Source organism: Epinephelus moara, chromosome 7 (genome assembly GCF_006386435.1).
Source record: "Epinephelus moara isolate mb chromosome 7, YSFRI_EMoa_1.0, whole genome shotgun sequence".
NCBI lineage: Eukaryota > Metazoa > Chordata > Actinopteri > Perciformes > Serranidae > Epinephelus > Epinephelus moara.
Genome location: NC_065512.1, coordinates 32,398,622 through 32,418,779, shown reverse-complemented (window position 1 = coordinate 32,418,779; position 20,158 = coordinate 32,398,622).

Sequence of the window (20,158 nt, the reverse complement as noted above, 5' to 3'; positions counted from 1 at the left end):
ACGATATCACAGTACAACATCACTCCCTCTCGTGTGATATTGCTTAATTATACATAGGCAGAACAGATTGCATAATTGAACAAGAGTTCCAGACTAAGAAGTAATACAGAATTATTGTGTTGTTGTATCATATCATGAATGTCTATGGAAACCGACTCACTCTTGGAGTCAGCCTCAAGTGGCCATTTGAGTAACTGCACTTTTTTGCACTTCTGGCTCAGAGGGCTGGTTGTCCACTGAGCAGTTCGATCCCTGGCTTCTTCAGTCCGCATGTCATAGTATCTTTGGGCAAGATACTGAACCCCTGATGGCAGTTCCATCAATGTGTGACAGTGTGTGAATGCTTATTGAGTAGCAGATGGCACCTTGTATGGATGCCTCGGCCACCACTGTGTGAATGTGTGTGAAAATGGGTGAATGTGAAGTTGTGTAAAATTGTTTTGAGTTGTCGGAAGACTAGAAAGGTGCTATACAAGTGCAGTCCATTTACTATTTACCATTGGCATCATTGTTCAGCCCTGGAGGTTGCCACTTGTCTTAATAAACGCGTTGAATTTGGCATTTTGTCATAAAACACAGACATGAAATATATAATTCTGATTATGCATTCTTTACATTTGGTTTGCTTGCTAGCAGTTTTTATCTTTCTTCACTGCTTTTGCAGGTGCATTGCTTTGTTCATGGTATAATAATTTAAGTTGCAAGTTTGAGGACTTGAGGTTTGAGGATCTGAGACTTGAATAGACTTGAGGCAGATGGCTTGAAAAAACAACTTTTTTATTAAACATTTGTATTTTTCAAGAAAATGAGAAGTTCCGTTTAGTTTTTGAAACATGACAAAGCATATGTCACAGCAGGGGATGTCGCTCTGGCTGGTATTCGTGGCCACACTACAAGAGCTCTGTCTTCCTGCACAGCTCTCCTCAGAGGAACTGCACTATGTACAGTGGCATCATGAGCTTCACTGTGTGTCTTTTTATTCAGTTCTATATATGTGATATAGGTGAGTTTTTTCTTACTCATTCAGTATTGAATAGGCCTGGCAACACAGTGTCAGCTTTGGGCCAGTACGCACATACAGTCATCACTATATAGTGCAGGTACATGCACTGCTAGCTGTCATATTCTCAGGCTGTCTTCTAACTTCTAACTTATTTGTACGAGGTTTTGGGACTGTCACAGTGCGCAACAACTGTCCCTGCCTACTCTCCCAGCATAAGTTCACTGTGAGATATTGCCATGTGATATTTTCCTTACTGTTCCTGTTTTGCTCACATTTGGGATTTTAACAGTAGTAAATATCATCCGCGACTCTCTCACAGCATTATGTATGGTACCCGAGTGGAGCGTTTTTCACCCTGACCATTCAGACAGGGCTTAGATCAGCAGAGGGAGTATTTAAATCCTTTGCTCGAGTGAAAGTAGCTAATACTACATTGTTGAAATACTCTATAACGGTAAAAGTCCTGCACTGAAAATGTTCCTTCAGTTAAATTATGGAAGTATAATCAGGAAAATGTACTTAAAGTATTAAGAATACAAGAACTGCACTGAAAAAAGATTTCCCTTTGACTGTTGTAGTCTACTATAACTGATATCACTGGATGATTCTGACTTATGCATCAGTGGCAGGATTTATTGCTATTGTTAGCTGAGGTGGAGCTCATTTTGAACTAATGATTATTGTCATTATGAATCACTCTGCAGATTATTTTCTCTATCAATCGATTGTTTGGTGTGTAAAAATAGTGAGAAATGGCGTCACAATGACCCAGAGTCCAAAGTGACACCTTCACAATTTTGTTTTGTCCAACCAACAGTCCAAACCTCAACATTATTAAAAATACATTAAAATTATTAAATAATAAAAAACAAAAGCAGCAAAAACAGACGCACATTTGTGCATTAAAAAAACAAATAATGATTATCCAAATTGATGCCATTTCTTTTTCTTTTCTGTAGTGGAGAGTAGAGGTAGAAAGTAGCATAAGAAGAGAAGACTAGTGCTGTGTCTCAAATCGCGTACTTCTGTACTTAATATTTTGAGTGCATAAATGCGTTCACACCGAGAAGTATGGAAAAATACAGTGCACTATGAGTACCCGGATGGTGCACTCAAAACGGTCAAGAAGTTGAGTGTGGAACTATGGACACTTCTCGCCCTCAATGGTCGCCATCTTGGTTACGTAGCGGAAGGGGAGGGACCACTTTTCAAACTGGAAATAGTGGGCAAGGACTGTGCGACTGTGAACGTCGCTGCATTGTACAAATACATGTGTTTTTTGCACTAAGCACCACTATACTGTTGTCGGGTATATGTTTATTGCGTTAATTTAGCAGTCTGTAATGATTTGGTACCGTGAACGATCACGCAAATGCTAATGCTAGTTTGCTAACTAGCTAATTTGCAGTCGTCATATCCGGTGAGTGCACAATGGCCGTATTTGGTTTGAGATAACACTACCCTGTCTAAATTTGCGCACTACACCGATGAGTACATATTGCACACAGTATACTACATAGAAGTGTACTAAGGGAAGTATGTGATTTGAGACACACCATCAGATTTGTACTCACAGTACCTGAGTAAATGTATTTAGTTACATTGCACCACTGGGCACAGCTTCTGTTATTTTATCTTTTTGAGTTTGTAAGTGTGCCTTGACTTGTGACTTGCTGAACCTGAGAAGTGATTTGACTCTTCTTGCTTGACTTTTAACAAGGACTCGACTTGACTTGCTTGATTTTCATCACAGTGACTTGGGGATTGCTTGAGACTTGAAGATTAAGACTTGAGACTTGCTTGTGACTTGCACACATGTGATTTAATCCCACCTTTGCGCCAGTTGAACCAACTGTCAATCAGCTAAATACGACGAATAAGTGTTCACAATGAGAGTATCTCCTATAAGACTGTGTGGAAAGACAGTTTTGGGACTTTAGTGGTAATTGCATCATTAAGGTATGAGAAACCTACTGCTACTGAATAACCTTAGAATTCAAATGATGCCATGTGAGTGTTGCCCTTTTCGAACAGATACCACGTTGTAATGCAGCATATTTAACATAACCATGATAATATCTTAACATTCATACCTCTCATGACACTGTGAAAAGTGGTTCGAGAAGGATGTTACCTTGAAGAGCGCCTCTTTGGTATTAAATATTCAGAGCGTTGCATTGAGTACTTCAATACAATATTTGTGTTTTGAATGGTATTTGAAGTTGAAAGAATATTTACCTCAGCTGAAGTTTAGCTGAAATGTTGTGTGTGAGGTAAAGAAAATCAAAGGGAGGGAGAACAGACCATGTTCCCTGTGCCTCCCGGGCCCCCAGGGCAGATGCTTCGTGTACAAAAATAGAAGATTTTTCACTCAACTTGGTGCAGATTGTTTAACAGGGGAAAATAACTTCAAAACATGTCTACATTAGCTGAAAGAGTAAAATGCAAAGATTTCTGCAGCCTGTAACACCCTTAATGTCAGGCTGTTAGGTTTTATATATTGAATTAGTTTCCTATTTCAAAGAGTTTTCCTGCAGTTGTAATTCTTTGCCAGTCAGCCAGTGTTACACATAATTTATCAGGTGTTAAACTGAGTTAACACAAATATATGCAATCTTCACTTCTGCAGCTGATGCAATCCCTTTAGCTTACATGTTGGGATATCACTTCAGACTGTGCGTGCAATCAGGCAGGTGGTTGTAAAGCTCATGTTCTACCTGTTTGGGTCTGTGATGGGACCCAGCTACACTGCATGAAGCAGACATCTGGACCTCTGCCAAATTTGAAAGGCATCTTATACATTGGCAACATACACACACATGCACACACAAACTAAAGAATGGGACCAGGCTATCCCACATTAGTGGTGCAGCCAATGCTTTCCTGCATCTGCTCATGAGCCGTGGAAAAAAATGAGTGGAGGAGACAATTCGGGCTGGATGCCTCTTGACTTATGCATGGTTTTTATAAGTGATGGTGGTGTGCTCACTGTTTGGAATAATTGTAAAATGAGCAAGTCTTGTTATAGCAGCCATCCGATGCGTATTACCATTGACATTTCCTGTTGGTGTATCATTTATGCGATGCAAAGTTGGAGCTCATCCAGTAACAGATATGAACTCTACCATTCAGGGATGCATATCATTTGATATCAAGCGCAGAGGTCTTCAATATTTCAGAAGATCTAGGCATTTCAATTTTTTTCACCTAAATGCTCGCAGTCAACATGAGATATGCAAATCTCAGACACTTGCTGTGAAAAACATTCACTGACACAACGAATGTTTTTAAGTGTGTGTGCTGTGTGAGTGCATATTCAGGGCATGTCCATCTCTCTCTATTATGTGGGAACGTTTCATTTCCTCGCAGATACTGTCCTCAGCCTCACCTCGTCTCCTCTGCCTCTGTGTGATTGGTATATTTGACTTTTGCCTCGTGTGTGTGTCCTCTTTCCAGGTCTTTGTGATAGAGACGTGTGTGACCCATGTCAACCCTGTCTCCAAGAAATGATATTTATATACTACTAATTTCCTGCCCTGACTCATTTTTTATCATCAAAGTGAGGAAACATAGCATAGGAACATTGCAAAATGTTGATAATGAACATATGGGTAAAATTGTCACTGGCAATATTCTCTATTTGTTTTCCTACATTACAGCTTTTGCAATGCAATAGTGAGTTACTACATTACAAAATTATATAAAAAAAGATATGGTTATTTGAGGCACACAGCACTGGTTAATGAAAGATTGTAGTCTTTGTTTAATATTGAACAAGTCCAAAGTCACATGGAGCACAAAACATATTTGATTTTTCTTGACATTTAACCAAAGCCATTGTCTTTCAACTCAGTCTCACTTCCAGGTCATCAAATACTGAGACTTTGCCACGCCCCTTTGTGTCTCATAACATATCTATGTGACACAAAGCTGAAACATGTTGTAACATGTGGTTAATGTTGTGGAACGGTCGTGGTTTGGTTTAAAATAAGAGGTAAATTGTGTAACGTTATGTTACAATGACATTGACTTTTGGTTTGTAATGGGACATTGAAGTTACTTGAAAGTCTGGTACATTTCATAAAGGCTCCAAAGGGTGCCTTTGGCATTGATATCACACGCCAAGGGGCATGACAAAGTGTTGGGATTTGGTGCCTCTGAAATGAGAACAGGCTCTGGGACTACAAGGCTTTGATTGGTCAGTTAAATTTTTTGGCCTACGAGACAAAGCCTGATGATAACTGGTTGGGTCTTTTTCTAACCTTTAAGGAATGCTTGACCCACAAAATGATCATTTTTTATGTTAGTTTCTCACCACGTGTTATAGTGAATCCTTAAAGAAAACTTTGTTTTGCTTGCATTACTCCACAAAGAATCCAAAACAGTTGAAATTGTTGATGAACTGGGGGGAAAGGGGCTGCATTTTATGACAGCAAAATGATATCAAAACATCTGTTTACAAACTTTCACACAACTCGAGCTGTGTAATCTAAGTCTTGTTTATCCAGGTGTATGCTCAGCACTTCCCAAAGACATGCACTTTCTCTAAAACCTTACTATTTAAAACACTTCCACAAAATCAGGCTCACACACAGAGGTGCACCTGGGCAAGCATGTGCAATTGAACTCAATGGGATGCACAAGTTCAATGCAAACACTTGCACTACTCATTTGCAGAAGAGTTTTAAATCAATGTATTCTTATCAAAAGGTTGATATGATATCCTACTAAAAATGCATGCACAACAGTTTATATATTCTACAAATTAGCGCCCCACAAATGACCTTATTTCCTTAACGTACAGTTACGTAATTCAGGTTAAGTTACAAGGGTTAGGTTCAGGCTAGTAAGGTTATTGGGGTTACGTTTAGGAAAAGAAACATTAAAAGGACATACCTTAAAATACCTGAAAGTTCTCTCAAAGTCTCAACACACGACTCCAGATGAAAGTCTAGGTTTCTGCAATCTGGAAATCCATCCGTAAAAAAAAAAAAAAGTTTTTTTCTTCCTTTACCTCTGGAGGCACAGCCCGGAGTTTTTCGACTAACCGGAAGTGCAGGGGCCTCACGCCCTTCACTTCCGGCGGTGCCCCCAGGGAATCGCCGTGTTGTTTACAAATACTTCGGGTAGAAAACCAGCAGAGTTTAGCTATATATCACATTTTTCACGTCACTATATCACCGTGTAGACTAATCTCATGTTTGTTAAGTCTATAAACACAGTGACTGAACAAACGTTACTATTTCTGTGTGCACGTAATTAGTATGGTTATCGTAGATTAGCTGGGCTAACCGTTAGCGTTGTATATAACCATAGACTATAAAAATAAGGTAATAACTCAATAAACGGTCCGTGAATAAAATATTTTTTCCAGCGAATATCTTAGTTACAACATGATTGAGCTAGCAAAGCAGTTTTGTGTTGCTATGTGTGGTATTTATTCAGTTATGGGAAATCACGATGTCTAGAAAGCATCAGTGGCTGCAGCTGACAGGGACAGCTAACAGCAGCAGCAAAGCTAACATCAGGACGTCATCTGTTAAAAGCCTCCCGTTGTCGGATACGACATGAAACTACTCCAGTTAGCTCAATCATGTTGTAACTAAGACATCCGCTGGAAAAAATAATTTTTTTCACGTTGACGAGACGGCATTACTGGAGCGGTCGCTATGGACGCGGAGCTTGCTGTTTCTGCTTGCTGTTTCTGTAGGTACACATTTCCTGGGGACGCCTGCACGTCTCGGCCGCGCCCCCTCCATGGTGATTGGCTAAAGCGCAGCATCATTCAAACTCAATGTTTTAGCAGGAATGCACGTGTTTGCAAAGTGATTTGAAATGATATCGAAAATATTGTTGGGAAATACACTTACTTGCTTTTTCATGGAGAGTTTGATGAGAAGATCAACACCACTCTTATATTGTAAAGGTAAACCTTCCACCTGCAGCCACTTAGCTTAGCATAGGATAAGTTCTAGAAACAGGGAAACAGTTAAGCTCAATAGTTAACATGTTGTATCTTGTTCATTTTATGTAATTTCTTTTTTGAATTTCTTTATTTTTGACAAGATCATCATATTAGTTTGGATTTGCCATCTTCTCTCTCATATATTTATATTGTTTTGTCTATACTGTCTTATATTGCTAACAAAAAAAAAAAAAAAAAAAAAAAAAAGTTGGATTCTAAAGAATGATTTATTATAATCCTGTAATCATCAGTCTTTGGCTTGTCTTGCTGGCCCTCCTCCAAATATTAAAGAATACTGTGTTTATTCTTTTGCAACTAATAACATATTTTCCACAATAATTGTAGTATTTCATCATATTGCATCCCTGTTTCATTTCACAGTAGAGCTGAGTTGTCAGAGCTCTGCCCGTTAAGAGAGAATAGCCCACACCTCCCTCAGATCCCATTTGAAACCCTCCGGAAAGGCTCAGGTTGCAGTAAAGAGCTTCTCCATCCCCTCCCTACGTGGTGCCACTAATGATGGGGAAGAGAAGTGTCGGGGCGATCTTCCCACCCTTCCCCAGCAGAATTAGCATTAGCATAATGGGCTTTTTAACACTGCACCTTACCTGCCACAAGGCCCTCCGGAAGCTAGCTGTCCAGGACCATTAGTGGCTAACTGGCAGTGAGCCAGCACTCACCTTTCAATTGAAAACAGGGGGCAGCAAGGGGGGGCGGGACACAAAGGAAGAGGTCATCAATTTTTCATGCTGAGAGTGAGTTTATCAATTTGGAAGAAAAAAAAAAGCATTACAGCAGGAGAAAAAAAAAATCACACTTAAATCCTGAACATGACACGAATCAATTTTTCATCAACCTTTAAGCATCAAATTACTTGAACCAGAGGCTTTTTGACTATCGATAAAAAAAGCTTCAAAGCCAGAAGAAACACACACACACACACACACACACACACACACACACACACACACACACACACACACACACAACTTAACAGCCAATATAATCCTGAACAAAATATTCAGCACTCACTTTAACTACATAAATTAAGTTAAGATTAATTAGATTAAGCTGATTGATACATTTTGTGTCTAAATTGGTCCTTCATTCCTTTAAAATTAAACAGTTGTTAAAGGCAGTGTGATGCAAAAAGGAGTTTGCAATACAAAATTGTAAACTTGTAAGGAAAGCCTTTATGTAAGGTCAGTAACCCTTAGCAAAATAATAGCCACATTTTGCTGTTATTTGACCGTCAAAGAGAGACGGGGAACATGGGGAGAGAGTGAAGGGGGTAAAATATATAATAAAGATAAGTGCCCGGCCACTAAAAGATTTTGAAACACTGGGTAGGTAAACTAAACTTTGTTAGGTCTTATCTCTGCAGCACTGTGTCAATTACCTAATATGCGGAATTGGAAAGAAAAAACTTTTAATTTCCAAAAACTCCAGGGATTGTGGCAGGGGACTTAAGTTTTTATCACAGTACTGGCTCCCCACAGCTGTCACCAAATGTGACTAAAGAGCTATATCTTACAGATAATGTTACTCAAATATAAACATAAGGCTAAGGTACATGCTGCCAATAACCATGACTAACAGTGGATAATGCCTCAGGTTTCTACTTTCCAAGTGTGAGGGTATGAAGATTGTCTGTTCTTCCATAGGTTTGAGTCCAAGAGGTTAGACTTTAATGGTTTTCAGAAAGTATTTTAAAAGCCCTGCTGTTTTAAAGGATCGATTGAATCTTAAAGTATTAATGATAAAAGAAAATGTAGATACAGGCTTGCAGTGTTCTATTTCAGTATTCCAATTGAAAAACTCTTCCTTTTGACAGTTTCAGTATTTGACAGTACTTGACAGAATATACAAACTTTCAAGTCAGTGCTGTTTTAGTCTGGTTGCTCCCTCGCACAAGTGATGTCATGTACATTTGGACTATTTTTTTGAGGATATTTCTTATAAGAACTGTTTACAGCAAGGTTTGTGTATTATCCTGACCAAGTGAGAAAACAAACCTTGACACACTGCGCAAAGGTGAGTCTATTGAAAGTGTTTTCAAACAGTATGCTGGGTTTCAAATTACATACTTTTTCTTTTCTACTGTCAGTACATACTGCAGCTGCCCTTACAAAGTACTGTTGCATGCAATATGCACACAATAGGGACACACCACTTCATCCAAACGTTGCGCCTTGACCCTCTTGCTCAAATATTCATTGTATGATTTGGAACGCAGAGGATCAGTTAGCACTTAACGTAAGTTTGGAGATACAACAAACCTTCACCGAGCTCACCAAAAATGGAGGTCAAACCAGAGAACTCTGCTGTTGTTACTTATATGTAGTTTTAACTTGTAAGTTATAAGATTTGCTAGTGACATACCAGGTATCAGGATGAACTTATGATGGGTATTTTGTACACACTGTATGTTTCAGTTTTACAAGAGAAAAGACAAAGAATGAAGACTAACTGGTTATTTCAGCAAATGTACGCCTGATTAACTTCCTCCCATCCAATAAATAGCATGCACCACTGCTTCCTTGACCTTTTCTATGGAACCATCCAGGACTGTCTCCCATGCAGTGGATGAAACAATCCCATTTGGAACCAGTACTCTTGATACAGTCAGACAACTTTCCCTAAAGCCCAGCATACACTGTACGATTTTTAAAATCTTGTTGTTAATACCAGCTCACACTGTACGAGTGAATCATCTGCGATGCGTGGCCAAAGCTCACGATTTATGTGCTCACACTGTACGTTCCGATCATCAAGCACGATCAGAGAGCTCACACTGTACGTTCCGATCATCAAGCACGATCAGAGAGCTCACACTGTACGGGTGAAAACGGCTCGTCGGCCCCTGCTGACTGTCCTGCCCGTTGACAGCTGTCAATAAAGATACATTTGAAAGCTCCGATTTGTTCCGGAAGTGCCGTTGTTGTCAACGAAGCAGGACAAGCGGTTTGCTTTGATGATTTGCGCTATACTGTGTGCCGAAACGTCCAAAAAGAAGAGGCGTCGGCGCATATGGACTCGCAGATGGCTTGAGAGACGTGGACAGTATGGTTTGTCCATTTTACAACGAGAGTTGGAGGTAAGCCAGCTACAGCCGGGTGCACTCTGTGTGTGTGTGTGTGTGTGTGTGTGTTGTACCTCGTCTAGCGCGCTAGCTTGTATGTTTGTTGCGCTTGCTTGAAAATGAGAGCAGAAAAAACTTACCAGGCAGCTGAAGAATATTGGCTATCTCCTGCCAGCGTTTCTCTCGTTGATAGCGGTCGTGGTAGGTGGAAGAAGAAACGTCGAACAGGCACTCATACTGTTGCCACAGCTCAACCAACCTGGCCTCCATATTTACAGTCCACCGACGCGTCGCCATGGTGATCTATGTCTTCGTGCAGGTGCAGTGAGGGATAAATGCACAGACGTTGGCGAATCGGCTCGTGGCTCTGCTTCAACTGTGCGAATGTCTGTGCCGAAATTTCTGACATGTCAGAAATTCGTCCGACCGTGGTTCTGGAACAGATGATTGGCCCTATTTTCTTCCTATATTTGAAATTTGAAAACAAATGTCAATTTAATAATTAGTGACTAGTAATGGAAGAACATTAACATATGTGGGTTACAGAAGTAAAGATTTACTGTATTCACATAATCAATAAGAAAATGTTATATTTGATAAAAAGCTAAAGAGATAGAGAAAATATACCAGCTGGAATCATTCTGAAGTAAACAAGGTTAGTCCATTGACAGATGACAAAATACTTTTTGCCAGGTCAACACCCCAAAGAATTTCTCTTCCACTTTGAGCAATGTAACCGACTGCAGTTGAGGACGAGGCAATGAAGCTTGGTGCTCTAGAAATATGTAAAGCGACAGGGGACAAAATTGCCCAAAGGCTTCACCTTGTAAAAAACTGCTTTGTGTTTCTGTCCTATCCAGTAGTTGGTGTGTATATTTGTAAGTGTGCGTGTGTATGAATATTGTTGGTATAAATAAAACAACGAGCTTTCTGTGTGGTGGCAGGGTGCTGGCTATATGTATCATTAAATTCATCCTGACACAAGTCACAGCTTCACCTTCCCTTGACCTGTCCTTTCTTTTGGTATTTCTATATTTCTCAAAAGACAACATTTCCAGAAGGCATTCTCTCAGCTCAGCTCAGCTCAGCTCATGACACCAGCCTCTACTGTATTTTTTTTTCTCTTTCTCTTGTCGTGTGGACAGTGAAAGGTAACATTTATTTTTAGAGGTGCCATCCCCAACAGATAACGAGAGCCCGGTGCTCATTACCGCTGCTGGAAGATAGTGAACTGTCACGTATGGGTGAGACAAATGTAGAGCAGCCCCCCACTGTCTCCCAAATGAAAATAATTACACTCCAGAGCCCCCTCACCTTGTCCTCATTACTCACTGAGTGCAAGGTTTCAGCAAAACCCTGGCAGAATTTAGAAAATACAGCACAATATAGGCATGAATGGAACCATTTCATTACCATTTGGTTTGTGTGTTTAAAGAATTTGGGGATTTGTCTAATGCAGTGAGAATAACTGAAAAGAAAAATGATGGAAATGAGAAGATGTGTGTGTGTGTGTGTGTGTGTGTGTGTGTAAGTGTGAGAATGCGAGAGACAGACTAAGTGAAAATGAAGTGAAAAAGGGGTTAAGAGTGCATAAGATGATAAAAGCAGTGTTTCATGCTAAGAGGTAATCACACAAGTAATTAGGAATTTTGCTACCAGATTGCTATGAGTGCAGTAATATATTTACGCTGTATGGTGCTGCCATGAATGCGCGCGTATGACTGTGTATGTGCATACGCTGCAGCCCACTGCGGACAACTGTTTGAGGGGACATAGGCTGCATTTCCAGCTGTGACTGCTTCATCAAAAGATGGTTTTATAAGCCAAAACAAGATCTTTTTCTAACCATAACCAAGGGGTTTTGTGCCTAAACATGACCATGATAACCACAGTATAGTTGAAACGTAAAGAAACTTTCAGCATACATAATAACCATTGTTACATATCCATCGTTCACATTTATTCTGGTGATGTGGTTGAGATGCTACTGAAATACTGCTCAGACATAGGCTACTTACAATAGTGTGTGTATTGTATGTATGCTTCCTCGCCTCAAATACAATTTCTCTTTGGACTACACATGCCAAAATTTCTAATATTTCCCTTTGAATGGTGCTGGAATTCTGGTTGTTGCTCTGTCGAAGCCATGATGTTATGTCTGCTCATTAAGTGCTCTGTAATTAGCTACTATAAAACTCTATTCGGATGGATATGCCCCCGCAGTGGAAGTGCCTCTTAAAAGCAGCTCCAAATCTTTCCTAGCAATTTTCTGGTCTTTCACAGTCTGTTCAGCTTCTCCGTGATATTGATTAGTTGCCAGAACCGCAAATCTCTCTACAAGTTTATCATTGTCATTCCACCCCTAGTCAATAAGGGGTGCTGCAGCACCCTCGGCACCCTCCCTCCAGTGCTCATGTATGCCTTTTAATTATGTTCATGTAACAAACTTGATGTCAAAGATTTTTTTTCAGCACAAAAAAAAAGTTCATATTGTAAATACATGGAATATGTTCAGCGCCAATGTTTTCAATTTCTTTGTCTTACAACATATGTTCAGCGCCAATGTTTTCAATTTCTTTGTCTTACAACATCCACGATTCCTGTTTCAAAAGAATAGTACATACACATTCGACTACTTGTGCAACCCACCCCATAAGACTTAATTCAGTGCATTACCAGTTATCATGTATAATAAAGATAAAATATTTATTTTAATGCATTGACTCAGCATCCACTTATGTAAGTAGGCTATGTAAGTTCAATAGGATGTTACATAAATGTCACTGACCAACAATCTGTCATTCTTTAAACAAGTAGCAAACGCCACAGTTACTGGGACATCATATTCCATGCCTTGCCTGATCCATTTTCCTTGCTCTTCGTTATCACATGTTGTTTAAATCTTATTTGTGGGGCCATGTTGTTTCCACAATAGAGCCTCAAGCATTTGGTTTATGACGGGCCCCAACTGCCACCCAGAAGCAGTGCTACGATTTCTCTTCTGTATGAATCCTGACTGTAGGATCGGATCGTTGGGCTATGTTAACCACAGACAGCCCTTGATAAGCTGTCGCTTAAGCGCTCCGAGAACAATAAAGTGCTGGTGATATTTGGACAACATGCAGTGTTCCGCCCGAGAGTTAGCTAGCATAGCCATCTTGGCTGGTTAGCCATCTAGTTAACACTGATGTTATTGCATTGATCTCTTCAAAAAACTTTGTTTGGTTCTGCACAAGTAACCAAGCATTAGCCACCAAAAAAGTCCTGTACAATTACAGACAAAAAAGCAGAGGACATAAAGAACTCATTAACTTTATGTCAGGAGAGATCACAAACACTGCTAAACAACAGAAACTGATCCTGGATTTAATGGGAGGGTTCAAAGAGCTGAAAACACAAAACATCAAAAGGACAAAAGATAACCCTATTGGAGGGCAGAGTGGCAGACCTGGAACAATACTCCCATTTGTTAATTGTCAGTGGGCTGGAGACCAGGCCCCGGTCATATGCCAGGGCAGCAGCGTCAGAGGGTGAAAAACCCACTGAGCCTGATCTGGACTCCCATGGAGCAACAGGTGATAGCTTCTTTCAAAAGTGAAGGAATATCCATGGGCAGCAGTGACACTGAAGCATATCATCCTCTCCCTGAATAAACAAAAAAAGAAGCCTGCCATTATTATACGCTTTGTGAGCAGAAAACAAAAAACCACACTGCTCAGGCAGGGGAGAAAGCTTAAGGGAACCAGTGTGCATATTAACGAACATTTGACAAAGAAAAACACTGACAGACAGACAAGATCCAATCAATGAGGACAACAGACTGCAAGGTAGTTATACAACTGAAAGGATCACCACAGGATGCAAAGGTGCTGGTCATCAGGGAACTAGCTGAACTGGATAAGTATCAATGATGGCAGCACCTGGGAGAACTACAACCAAGGTTATGAAACACTTGAACTTGATGTCAGCCTCACCTAGGAAGAGAAATCATGTATATAAAGAATATTTAAAGAACAAAACAGAAAAAGTGGTTAAAAAAAACAGTGGTTAGTGGAAACCAAAATCATAAACTCATTGAGGGCTGGATTCAAAATCACACTGAAAATCGAAGTAAAAAAAAAATTAAATCACAGGCTGATCCACCCATCCATCCATCCACCCATCCATCCATCCATCCATCCATCCATCCATCCATCCATCCACAGGCATGCTCCTGATAAGTTGGCGGATGGTGTCCTGGGGGATCTACTCCCAGACCTGGATCAGTGCATTAGTGAGCTCCTGGACACTCTGTGGTGGTACTCGGATGCAGCAATACATAACTTCCCATAGGTGCTCAATGGGATTTGGGTCAGGGGAATGAGAGGAACAGTCAATCAATTCCTTCATTATCCACCAACTGCCTACACACTCTGGCCGCATGAGGCTGAGCATTGTCCTGCACCAGGAGGAACCCAAGGCCCACTGCACCAGTGTAAGGTCTGACAGTCAGTCAGAGGATTTCATACAGGTAACAGCAGTCAGAGTACTGTTGGCTACGACATGGAGGTCTGTGCGACCCTCCAAGGATATGCCTCCCCAGACCATCACTGACGCATTGCCAAACCGGTCATGCTGGATGATGTTACAGGCAACATAGCGTTCACCACGGCAGCTCCAGACTCTTCACACCTGTCACATGCTCAGTGTGAACCTGCTCTCATCTGTGAAAAGAACAGGGTACCAGTGGTGAACCTGCCAATTCTTGTGTTCTCTGGCAAATGTCAATCATGAATTTCATGTCTTCAAATGCTGAATAATTTAAACAATTATGTAGCTGAACATGGAGACAGCCTATAATCTGTGTTTTAGGTTTCACTGCCTTCACGGGGAGCTGCGGATGCGTCCTGAAAGAGTCTGCACCGTGATAGCTGCGTGCACGGTCCTCCACAACATCTGTGTCACCAAGAGGATCCCTCTCCCCAGGCAGGAACATCAGCCGGTGCAGGAGGAGGACGGTCTGCAGCCTGTGGTCCCAGCAGTGCATGGGGACATCGGTGGCCGACTAGCCCGCACACAAATTGTTAACACCTTATAATAAGTTTCAGACAGACCTCTCTTACAGTTTCAAAACTTCTTAATCAGCTCCTTGTCATTTGACCATTTCCAATGTTTTGCTTCTTTCCCAATTACATAATTCCCGTCTAAATGTCTGCTCGTTGTCTCTAAAAAAAATAGCCTAGCCTACGACAGAAAGGAATGCATATAGGCCTACATTTTTTGCAAATAAATTCTTTATTGTTTACAGTTCATGTGGTTGATTAATTAAATAAAACAAAATTGATATTTCTTTCTCTTTTTAACTGGGGAAACAACAAGCAATAACAATACAACGTAACAAATATAGTTGATCTTTTTCTCTTTTTAACTGGGGAACAATACAACATACAAGAAATTCAAATTCATTTTATTCAGTGACACATAGGTCCGTGCCCCCTCTTCCAACATATGTGCAGGCGAAGAGAGTGGCATATTAAGTTGTTGCTGGAGCAACTGAATTTCTAATTTAATTTTTTCTTTTTCTAGCTCTAACTTCTCCTGCTCTGTCTGTAATTTTTTGGTCTCCATCTCCACTCTGATTATTTCTTTCTCCAGCAGCACCTGTTGAAGGTCATCCGGCCTGCTCTTTTTCTTTGGTGGTGGTGGTGCCTGGCTGCTGGCATGAGTGGCACTGGCATCGCTTGAGTCTGAAATTAAATAAGTAGGCTAATTAGGGAAAATCGCATTTATTTAGTTTCACAAGGTGAATTTCCAGTTTGTAATTAATTGTAAATAATTTAGAAATACATTATAAGTAGCCTATTTTCCTCTATAAATTTAAGTTAATAGAAGAAAAAGTGACAAAGGGGCAGGAATATATAGCCTAAGTTTGACTCCTACTCCTTTTTGAACATTTCTCTTTTGTTTTTGTTTTTATTATGCCTATAACACTGTGTTTTTTACTTTGGTAAAAAAAAAACAAGAATAACAAGCACCCTAGCTAAATAGATATAGTTTTATGTAGAATCCACACCTTCGCAAACACTGCTCTCCTCATGAAGGTGGTGAACATCCTCTGGCTCTGCCTCTGGCTTGTCCAGTGATGGTGGTGGACTGATTGCTGGACTGCTGCCACTTTCGACGCCATCCAAACCAGTGAAGGCAGGGGAATCCTCCACAAATACGTCGACAATGATGTTGCTATAAATCAAGGTTTTCGGGGGAGGACCCCCGCCAGTTGGATGGGGGTTTTTTTGGAGGAGACGTCTTTTTTGGCTTTGCTGAGGAGATCTTTCCATTTTTTTCTAATGTCAGCCTCTGTACGAAGGCAGCCAGTCTGAACATGTATTGATTATCCCCGTTATCTCTGCCCATAGCGACTGTTTCTTCTTATTCGTGATGATGTTTGACTGCTTGGCAGTCAACACGTCTCTGTGCTGGCTGTATAGCTCAATTAGTTTTCTAATTTCTATGTCGGTGAAGTTACCCTTTCTTTTTCGTTGATCCTCCATGTTTTCTTCAAATTAAATTAACTGTCAACACAGATTAAACGGGCCGTCAACTGTCAACTGTCAAGCTCGCGGGGTGAATCCGCGGCGCATCATTTGACGTCACCGCGCTCCTCTTGGCAGGCCAGGTGCGGCATTCCAGGGGGCATTCACATGGACGCGCACAGCTAAAACCGGCGTAGCTAAGACCAGGCGTAAGCCCTGTCGGTGCAACCGGCTTAAGTCCACTCCTAAGACTGGTCTTAACAAAGACCGTCTTAGGAGTTACGACCAGGCATAGTAAAGACCAGTTGGTGCAACCGGCCCCAGAAGCCTACTGGAGGTCATTCTGTAGGGCTCTGGCAGTGCTCTTTCTATTCCTCCTCGCACAAAGGAGCAGATACCGGTCCTGCTGCTGGGTTGATGCCCTTCTACAGCCCTGTCCAGCCTCCTTGTGTAACAGCAGGTCTCCTGTCATCTCCTCCATGCCCCTGAGACTGTCCTGGTGGAGGTGGACTCCCTGTGCAAACTGATTGGGCTGCAGGTACTGCCTCATGCTTCCAGTAGTGAAAAGGACACTAGCAGAGCACAAAACTAGAGAGAATCAGTGTAATCAGTGGGAATAAGTGTTCCTTTATTTTTATTTTTATTTTTTTGGAGAAGTATATTATGTGAAGCCACAAAAAGGATTATTACAGCAAGCTATTTGAGGACAACAGAAATAATATTAGGAAGCTACTGAATGACATCATTAAACATGGAACTGGAAAAATAGTTGGTCCCAGATTGGCCTTCAAAAAAGAGCCATGGGAATTGTAAACAAAGCCACTTACAGAGAACCAACAAACCCAATCTATATCAAATTAAAAGCAAATAATTCAAAGATTTGAATGACTTCAAAATGTTTCAAATCATGTACAGAGCAAAAAAAAAAAAACAACAACTATCTAATAGTATCCAGAAGTTGCCTAATGCTAAATATCATTGTATTACAGAACATATACAAATTTAAACACATTTTTAAGAACAACACATTGAGGGGGTATGAGACATTGTTCAAGATATGTAGGTTGTTTTTGTATGATTTTTTTTTTCTTTGTTTCTTGGACTATGTGTGTGTGTGTGTGTGTGTGTGTGTGTGTGTGTGTTTTATTCAGATTGATTTGTCCTTGTTTTAGTTTGTATGTTTCATTTTTGATTGAATAGATTGTGGAGTGTATGGTGAACACGGGCAGAAAGTGGGAATATTTATGTTTAATATGAAATGAATTTACTTCTACTTCTTTTTGAACATGAAATACTCATGTTGTTTACTGAATATGTCTGCTGGATATTTCGGTTTTGTTTCTTGTTCGAATTTAATATCTAATCTAAAAATCCAATCTAAAGCTCATGAACAACCCAAAGTCAATAGAACGGCCGTCCAAGGAGCATGTGAATGCACCATTGGCCTTGGCTGGCATAGGTATCAGAAATACCCTACGATAACAGCGAGTAGGTGAGTGGAAAAGTCAGGGATTTATGAGCACCTGGACATTCCACAGGCCGATACATACCAGACCAAAAACAGTCTTTCAAAGAGATCTGTTTGTTCATTTTCTCCCTCACTACAACAGATGCCAAGAAAAGACCCAAATCATCTCTCAATATTTACCTTCTGATTTCCTTATACCCTCTATTTGATTTTTTCACCCTCCCTTTAAATGTAAACCTAAAACAGGTCGCTCTAACCCTAACCCTTAACCCTAACCTTATATATATTTATCTATTTATATTTATAAGTGTCAGAAATCTACTAAAACAGCTGGGCACTGTAGTTTCTAACAAATGTTACTCAAACATGGGTAAACAGTGTATTTGTTTGGTACAGCTGCAGTAACAGTAACATCACACCGGGATACAGTACCAGGTTACAGCAACAATGCACTACAACAAAACAGAATTAGACTAACGACAAAAATGTTCTGATGCCAAAAGCTCTCTGTCTCTGTCTCTGTCTCTGTCTCTCTGTCTCTGTCTCTCTCTCTGTCTCTGTCTCTGTCTCTGTCTCTCTGTCTCTGTCTCTGTCTCTGTCTCTCTGTCTCTGTCTCTGTCTCTGTCTCTCTCTCTCTCTCTCTCTCTCTCTGGCTTGCTCACACACTCACACGCAGACTATTTTCTGCTGTACACACGGACAGGAAAGGTAAAGAAAGGAAAGGAGTAATGCTCCTTTAAGAGGTTAGGGCCGGCAGCTCCCAGGCCCCCTTCTCCCGTGGGCCTGGGTTTGGTGCATTCGGCCAGGCCACCTCCATCACGTAGTGAGGGAGGTGCGTGAGGCGGCCACCAGACCCAGTTCTGCCGCCGTAGCCGGAGTACTGCGGTATGAAGGTAACCACAAAAACAGTACTCATGTTTACTGCGGTAAGTTACCGTCACCGCAAATACCGCCCAGCCCTACTTGGGCCTACCTTATTTGAAGAGAAGCTCACATCGACGGCCTTTCTGGGATGCAAACAGGTTAGTCACCAAGTCATTTAAGTCTGATGATATTTGGATGAGGTCCCGCTCGATAGACAGCATTTAAAATAATCCACCTTGTTCAGCATGATGCTAACACAATTTGCAAGACTCAATGCTCACTCTCCCTCTACAGTAACAGCGGGCAGGCCCTCACTGTACTTCCACGCACTGTCATTGGCCAAAAGTCAGTGGCCTGGGCTGAATTAATTTAGCCCAACTGGACAGTAAATCAAGGGGGCTTGTTACGACACCTGTCACTCATGATGTGGCAACAATGATTGGAAGCTGATTCTAGGAGTATGGGCTGTAAAAAATCAGCCCATTTAGTGCTGCTGCTGCTGCTGCTGCTGCTGCTATAGGTTCCACCAAAAACAATCAGTTCTAAGGTTCAATAACTAATATTTTAATATTTTCTTTAATTTAATAATTTTCTCGTCTTTATTGTAAAAGATAGGCAGGGCTTAGCCCTGCTAGCCCATATATACCAGCTGTCTCTGAATACACATGTTCAGCATGTAGACAGCAATATTTCAATTTGCCCTTTCCACAGTTATGGTTAACAATCACAGTTTATACAAGCACATTGCTCTAGTGAGACCAATAGCAAATTGTTAAAAACAAACTAAAATGAAAGCTGTCTGTAGTCTAAGTTAGTTTGCCACTTATCTTAAAATGTACCTGAGGTAGCCTAGCTGCAGATAGTGGGTCTCATTCATGAAAAGTGAGTAAATCTGTGTGTAGATTTGCACATAAAAGCCTACGCTACTAAAAACCTACTCGGGAATGCCGTGGGAAACTCAGGTAATCAGCAATTAGCATAAATCCCCGCCCATGAATAGCCAATGACCACCATATAAGGAGGTGTAGTTGCATCCAGTCGACCTGTCAGTCATGGCGCAAAGAAAGAAAGAGAGAGAAAGAATAAAGAATTTTCCGAAGCGGAGATCGAAATAATTTTGGGTGAAGTGGATTTAAGAGAAAACATTTTATTGTCTTCAGTTAGTAGTGGTGTGACAGGGACAGACAAAGCGAAGGCCTGGAGGGAGGTAACAGATGCTGTTAATGTTGTCTCCGTGGTACAAAGAACCATGTCAGAGGTGAAG